The sequence below is a fragment of the Antennarius striatus genome, chromosome 7 (assembly GCF_040054535.1).
Source record: "Antennarius striatus isolate MH-2024 chromosome 7, ASM4005453v1, whole genome shotgun sequence".
Taxonomy (NCBI): domain Eukaryota; kingdom Metazoa; phylum Chordata; class Actinopteri; order Lophiiformes; family Antennariidae; genus Antennarius; species Antennarius striatus.
In genome coordinates this window covers 12,021,871-12,027,870 of record NC_090782.1, presented here as the reverse complement: position 1 = coordinate 12,027,870, position 6,000 = coordinate 12,021,871, and positions in this window count along the sequence as shown.

Below are 6,000 nucleotides of genomic sequence, written 5' to 3'. Positions count from 1 at the left end.
AGAAATGCCTCTGAAAGATCCACTTTCATCGAAGCATCCCAGAACATCGACAGCGTGTTTTATTTTTAAAGCGTATCCAGTGACAAAGGACACTTCAACCCCCTCACTTAGATTACATGTGAACGAGTGTAAGCTCATGGATGAGGGGTAATGTGTCTCTGAGCTGCCCCCAGGCATCATTATGTCCTATGCATACATGCTTTTTAATGGGTTGAGGGGCAGACCAATCACACTTGTCAACCTGTTGCCGGGATACAGGCGGTGTGGTTGCTAAACACCGGTCCATAACTTTTACATCATGAACTATATTTCTGAAAGTTAGAATATGAACTATTGTATTACCTTACAGAAGTGCTGAAGCAGATCCCAGGAACACCTGCTCTTTCTGGGTAAAATATCATCACTCAGACTAATTCCAGACAATTTTCTCATTTCATGTTAGCTCTCCATTATGGAGATAATCACCAACCAAATCCTAATAAATCATCTGCACAGCGATTAGTAACAGACAGACATGTTTAGTAGTGATGAACATTTTAAGTTAAGCTCCACGGATGCCGTCTCCGGTGTTAATGCGTCAGCTGCAATTTATCTTTACTGATCAAGATGGAGCAGTTAGTTGAAGATTATTATTAATGTAATGATGCGTTTGCTGTTTCGGCTCATTTCTCTACTGTGAATTTGAAATTCTACCATGCTTTGCTAACCCCACTCCTCGAGTGATGTCGACTGACATCTAACGACTGGTTGAATGCTGGATCAGAGGTGAATAATGGTTTGAGGCCTACTGGTTGTTCCCTTCTCAGATCCAGGACTTGTTGGAAAAAATTTCATCGTGTGTTCGTGCGAACCCACTTTCATAACTAAATGGTATTTTGTACCCCTGGGAAGAGAAAACAGAACAATCTATTGAAACGTGCATTAAATCTGGGTGTGTTTTAATCCATAGTTTTATATTATACTTAATCTACAGTAATATTGACCTGCTGATCATCCAGATCTCTAATACTCTAATAGATCAGTACTGGAGGTTCTGCTGGAGTTATCACTGTAAAGGCAGTTTTTTTCTTAAGTGACTTCACCTGGTTGGTTGGAGATTCCTTGGAGTATAGTCCTTACTTTTTTCGTGTTTTGACACAACATACGTAAAATTGACTTGACTTGATAGCGTGCCCACCCAGTGGCAGTGATTTTTGTCTACATTCATGTCCTATTTATATTATAATTACAGATCAGGTATATAAAAAAAAAAATTCTCCCAGGAAATCAACCATAGATTATGGGGTGTGATGTGGATTTGTTTTTCTGCTGAGCCGCAACAATGACTCACAAGAAGTAAAACCTGTTTTCATAATGCATTAACTAGTGTTGATTTATGGAAAACTTTACTGGTTCCAGCATCTGAAATGTGAGAAATTGATGTAAAGTATTACTTTTTTTAAAACCAACAAATCTGAGTGTTTCATCTATGTTCTGGGAGATTATAATTTTGTTCATGGAAATACTGATTCAATTGAAAAACAATAATTACCAGTTGAACGATTGTAGGAATGTTCTACAATGATCAGACAGACAGACAGACACTCAACAACCTTCCTCCTCAGCAGGCAGCTGTTTTCAGAACAGTGGTAGACTTTAAATGAAATAGAATGAAATGACATTAAAGGAAATGAAATGAAATTAGGCAATGCTGAAAGACAAAACATCGCATGCATGGTATTTTGCACCCTGCATCTTCAATGGAAAAGCGCCCTGGAGAGATTCATGTTCATGTCTTATGAGATTCATGTTTTATTAACTGTATTCACACATCAGCACGGCATTTTGCAGTATTTATTCATAACTGTAGCTGCCAAGGGTCAATCCCTCCGTGTCCATCAATATTCAGCAAGAAACCTCTAATAAGCTAGAAGACAGTACATACAGTATCTAGCCTGTAACAAGATAGCAAACAGATATTTTAATGATTAGCTGGTATAATCCACTGTGTTCACCAGCTATTAATCCACATACATGAGCAAATAGTTCACACCCAACTCTACGCTCCGCAGTCACATCATGTTCTCCTGCTCTGCTGCTGCACCGTAACACTCATAACTGTCTCATGTTAATCAGCAGATAAGAACTCTAAATACAAGATGTACATGTCGTGTTTCACATATAAAAGTATCACAAAATAAATGTTGTAAATTATATTAACTTTTTTTCACAATTAATGAAATTATTTTCTGGAAGTCCAGATTTATATTGTGAAGAACAGAAATATAAAGCTTGATAAACAAGAAAAACACAACCCCAAAACCTCCTCTGTTTGGTAGCTAAGGTCATGTAAAAAAAACCCCACTGCTTTATTTTTGTTTTCAAAATGCGGCACCAATTATTTGTCTTTCAAAAAGTCATTACCTTTTGTTCTCCAACTGTGGTAAAGTCAATTAGTAGTAACAGTCGCTCATATTGTGCTGTGCAAACATCAAAAAAATCTGGTCTCAACTGACACTGGTTATACTGGCTGAATTATCCAAGTCTGGCTCACAGCCTTTTTGTTGCTGCAGGCAAGACAGATTTTCCCAAGGTGACAGCACCTGATATTACATGTAAAAGTCACTGTAACAAAAGACACAAACAACAAACTTGAACCATACCGTGGGAAAGCATCAATAATTATCTGGGAGTCTGAATTTTACCACAAATGTCAATGGAAATACAGGTTTTACGGGTCACATAGGAAAGCTCGCTTTGGTTTACGGCTTTCTGTCGATGGTGCCATTATGAAAGTGCAAGACTGGTTGTATGAGAATGAAAATATTCCATGCTCCAGGACCTTAATTTGTTTACGTTTTCTTTGATTCATTTTGTTATATATAGAGAGCAGATTGCTGTTGTGTTGATGACCCCTTTGACCTCCCTCGACATATTGTCAGTTAAAATAGAGGTGTCTCTATAGGGATGTTGTGAACAATGCCAAGTTGCTGGGCAGTTTAGTGCATAGGCTGTAAATTAACACTTCTCAGACACTGCACCGGACACTGGTAGTTTTGACTCATCTGGATTTCCCCTGCATTAGTCACCAACTGGAATATACACACAGACGCTCACAAGTATGCCCACACAGCCCCCCCATGGTGTGAGAGTGATTCGCTACAGTGTGGTGTGTGTGTGTGTGTGTGTGTGTGTGTGTGTGTGTGTGTGTGTGTGTGTGTGTGTGTGTGTGTGTGTGTGTGTGTGTGTGTGTGTGTGTGTGTGTCTGTGTGTGTGTGTGTGTGTGTCTGACACTGATAATACGTCTGTCCATAGTGCAGCAAACGTCGGGACTACTTCATCAGCTGCTCCACCAACTGCTCTTTGGCATCCCGTATGTAAACTCTTGTTATTAATGAGACTGTGTGAATTGGTTCTCATGCATTCAGGACAATGAATACACCAGAATGAATATGAGATAGTGGGCTGCAGTGGTACTGACCCATTCCCATCTATGGTTTTGACTGCTCATACAAGTAGAGATTAAAGGTAGCTTAGCGCTCTCAAATCAGAGCCCTGATGGGATGATAGTCACATTAGACATATGTGCACTCCTACTGATGACAGAGCTGTCGCTGACGTAGCTGCCATCTCATAAACACAGGCATGCATCCTAAATGAAGTAATAGGGGTTTGGTGACTAGTGCCCAGCATTAGAGCCTTAGCGGACTTCAATGATGTAAGGGTATCAGGTGTTGATGTAATATCAAATTTAATGACGTTTTGAGGTCGGTTTGTCCTCCTGATGTTGAGAGGAACGACAGCTATAGAGTGTGTGAAAGATTTATTGGCTGTTTTTTTGATTAATAACATAATAATCACCTGATCTTTACAACTAAGTTTTGACTGGAGAGAGGTGATTAAATTTTATTTGCTTTACTTTATCCAAGAGAGTAAGCTGATATTTCTAGTGGTGGCCTTGGGAAATAGTTGCTTTGTCAGTCAGTCACAGTTGAGTGACACTTGTTGTGACACGGCAAAAGACATGATTCCTTCCTCAAAGTTTGACATCCATTTGTTTTTGAGTTTACCTACACTGTATGCCAACATTTTCTGACAGAAAATAATGTCTGACAGGTGCGTTTCACAAATTGATAAACATTTTTGTATTAATGTAGTAAAGCTGAGGCAAGTGAATGAAGATAATTGCTTATTATCTATAGGGAGATTGCATTTAAAAGGCATCTGTCCTGAGCAGCAGAAAGAGAAATCCTCTTATGCTTTCTAAATACTTCTGGTGGTGGTGGTGGCTCATGACCTTTCTAAAACTGATGTCACTTCAGTCTCCCTGTGGCACACCTTACTTTTCCAAACGGTTTCCTTTTGGCTCATGCTATGAGTGAGATTTGTCTCAGATGAGTCACTCAAAAACTTCTCACATATATTTACCTACATGTCTCTTACACACTGGTCATTTGGATGTTTTTAGGGATTTAGTTATTCAACATATTCTTCAGATTTTTATTTTTTGAATAGATTTTAGGGTTCATTTTAAATGTCCAGCTGTGACATTCACTATTGATTGCTGCACTTCTCCCTTATGTCTAAGGACTAGCTGCTTGTAAATAACTTGGACAGGTGACTTGTTCAACAATTTTATTTAAACAACTGAGATTGTGCTGACACCAGGGCAATACTGGCATCCTTAGGTTAAGTATGGCACTAATTATTTTAATATGATTTTGTACATACACTAGTGAATGTATCATTAGTTGTTTTCAAATCACAATTCTTCTTTTCCTTTCAGCTTTTCCCTTGAGGGGTCGCCACAGCGATTGCTTCCATCTAACCCTGTCTTCTGCATCCTCTTTTCTCACAAAAAATAAATAAATCACAATTTAATAAAGAAGAATCACAATTAAAGAAACCCCTCAGATTTCCACGTCATATGAAACATACTTCGGTAATAATATGAATATTTCTTGCCTTTATTTTATGTTGACTAACTTTCTATGCCTTTTCAAGATAACACTTGAGTCAGGATTAAATTAGTAAAATGCTCATGAACACATTCTGCAACAGGGCCCAGGCACATGGGATTATAGCTGCTGTCGTCAGACGTTATCAATCCATCACTCATGGCGGGTATCCTGAGTATTTCCTTCTTGTTTGACAAGCAACTCAAAATTTCATTCATAGTGAGAAAAATTAATCACAGGGTTGGCCTTTAGTCCGTGTGAGCTGCTTAAAACCCAAGAAAACCTGTGAGTACACTTCAATGTGCATAAGCACTTGCACCTCAGTATATCTTATAAATAACAGCTATGTCACCAAAGCATTATGTCACCAGTTTGGCCCAGTGTACATGTCTGCTGTCTCTTATAGGTGCACAGCAGGCAATCAGAGTGGATTGAGAGACTGTATGTCTTTATTAGAAGTACAAGAGAGCAGCTTAGAGGTTTGTGTTCCCTGGATACACCACATCTATTTATTATCATTCCCCTCGCTGTGACCCTTCCTTTTATTTTAGCATGCTGAATCATGTGCCGTTCATCTCTGAAAACCACACAGCACCATCACACCTCTAGCTTCACATCCAGAGGTAGATTGGCAGTCTGATGGAGGAATGTATCAGGAAGTGGGAAGATACCAAGTGAGTGTTTGCTTGAAATCTGAGTTTATGTCAACAACTGGCACGGAAGATTATACTTCAGTATTTCTAACTTGTGTCTTTTTATCTCAAGTTTCTCTCAAATTTATAGTGTGTCACTCCTGTTGATGGGCCTCTCGCTATATATCTGACAGGAGTGTGTTTCACTTCCTCGGTTTTAGTTGCGATAGTTGAGTTTCATTGAATCGGCATAGAATCAACCCTCTCAGGCGCTCAGAATGTTTGTACTCAGCATGTTCAGTTGAGGAGCATGATGCAACAGACGTGTCACCATCTCACAAAACCATATGGGAATCTTGGAGGAAATGTCAGGACCGGCCATAGATGTGTAGAGTATAGGTGATCTTTTAATGACTTATGGTGGCTAGCTA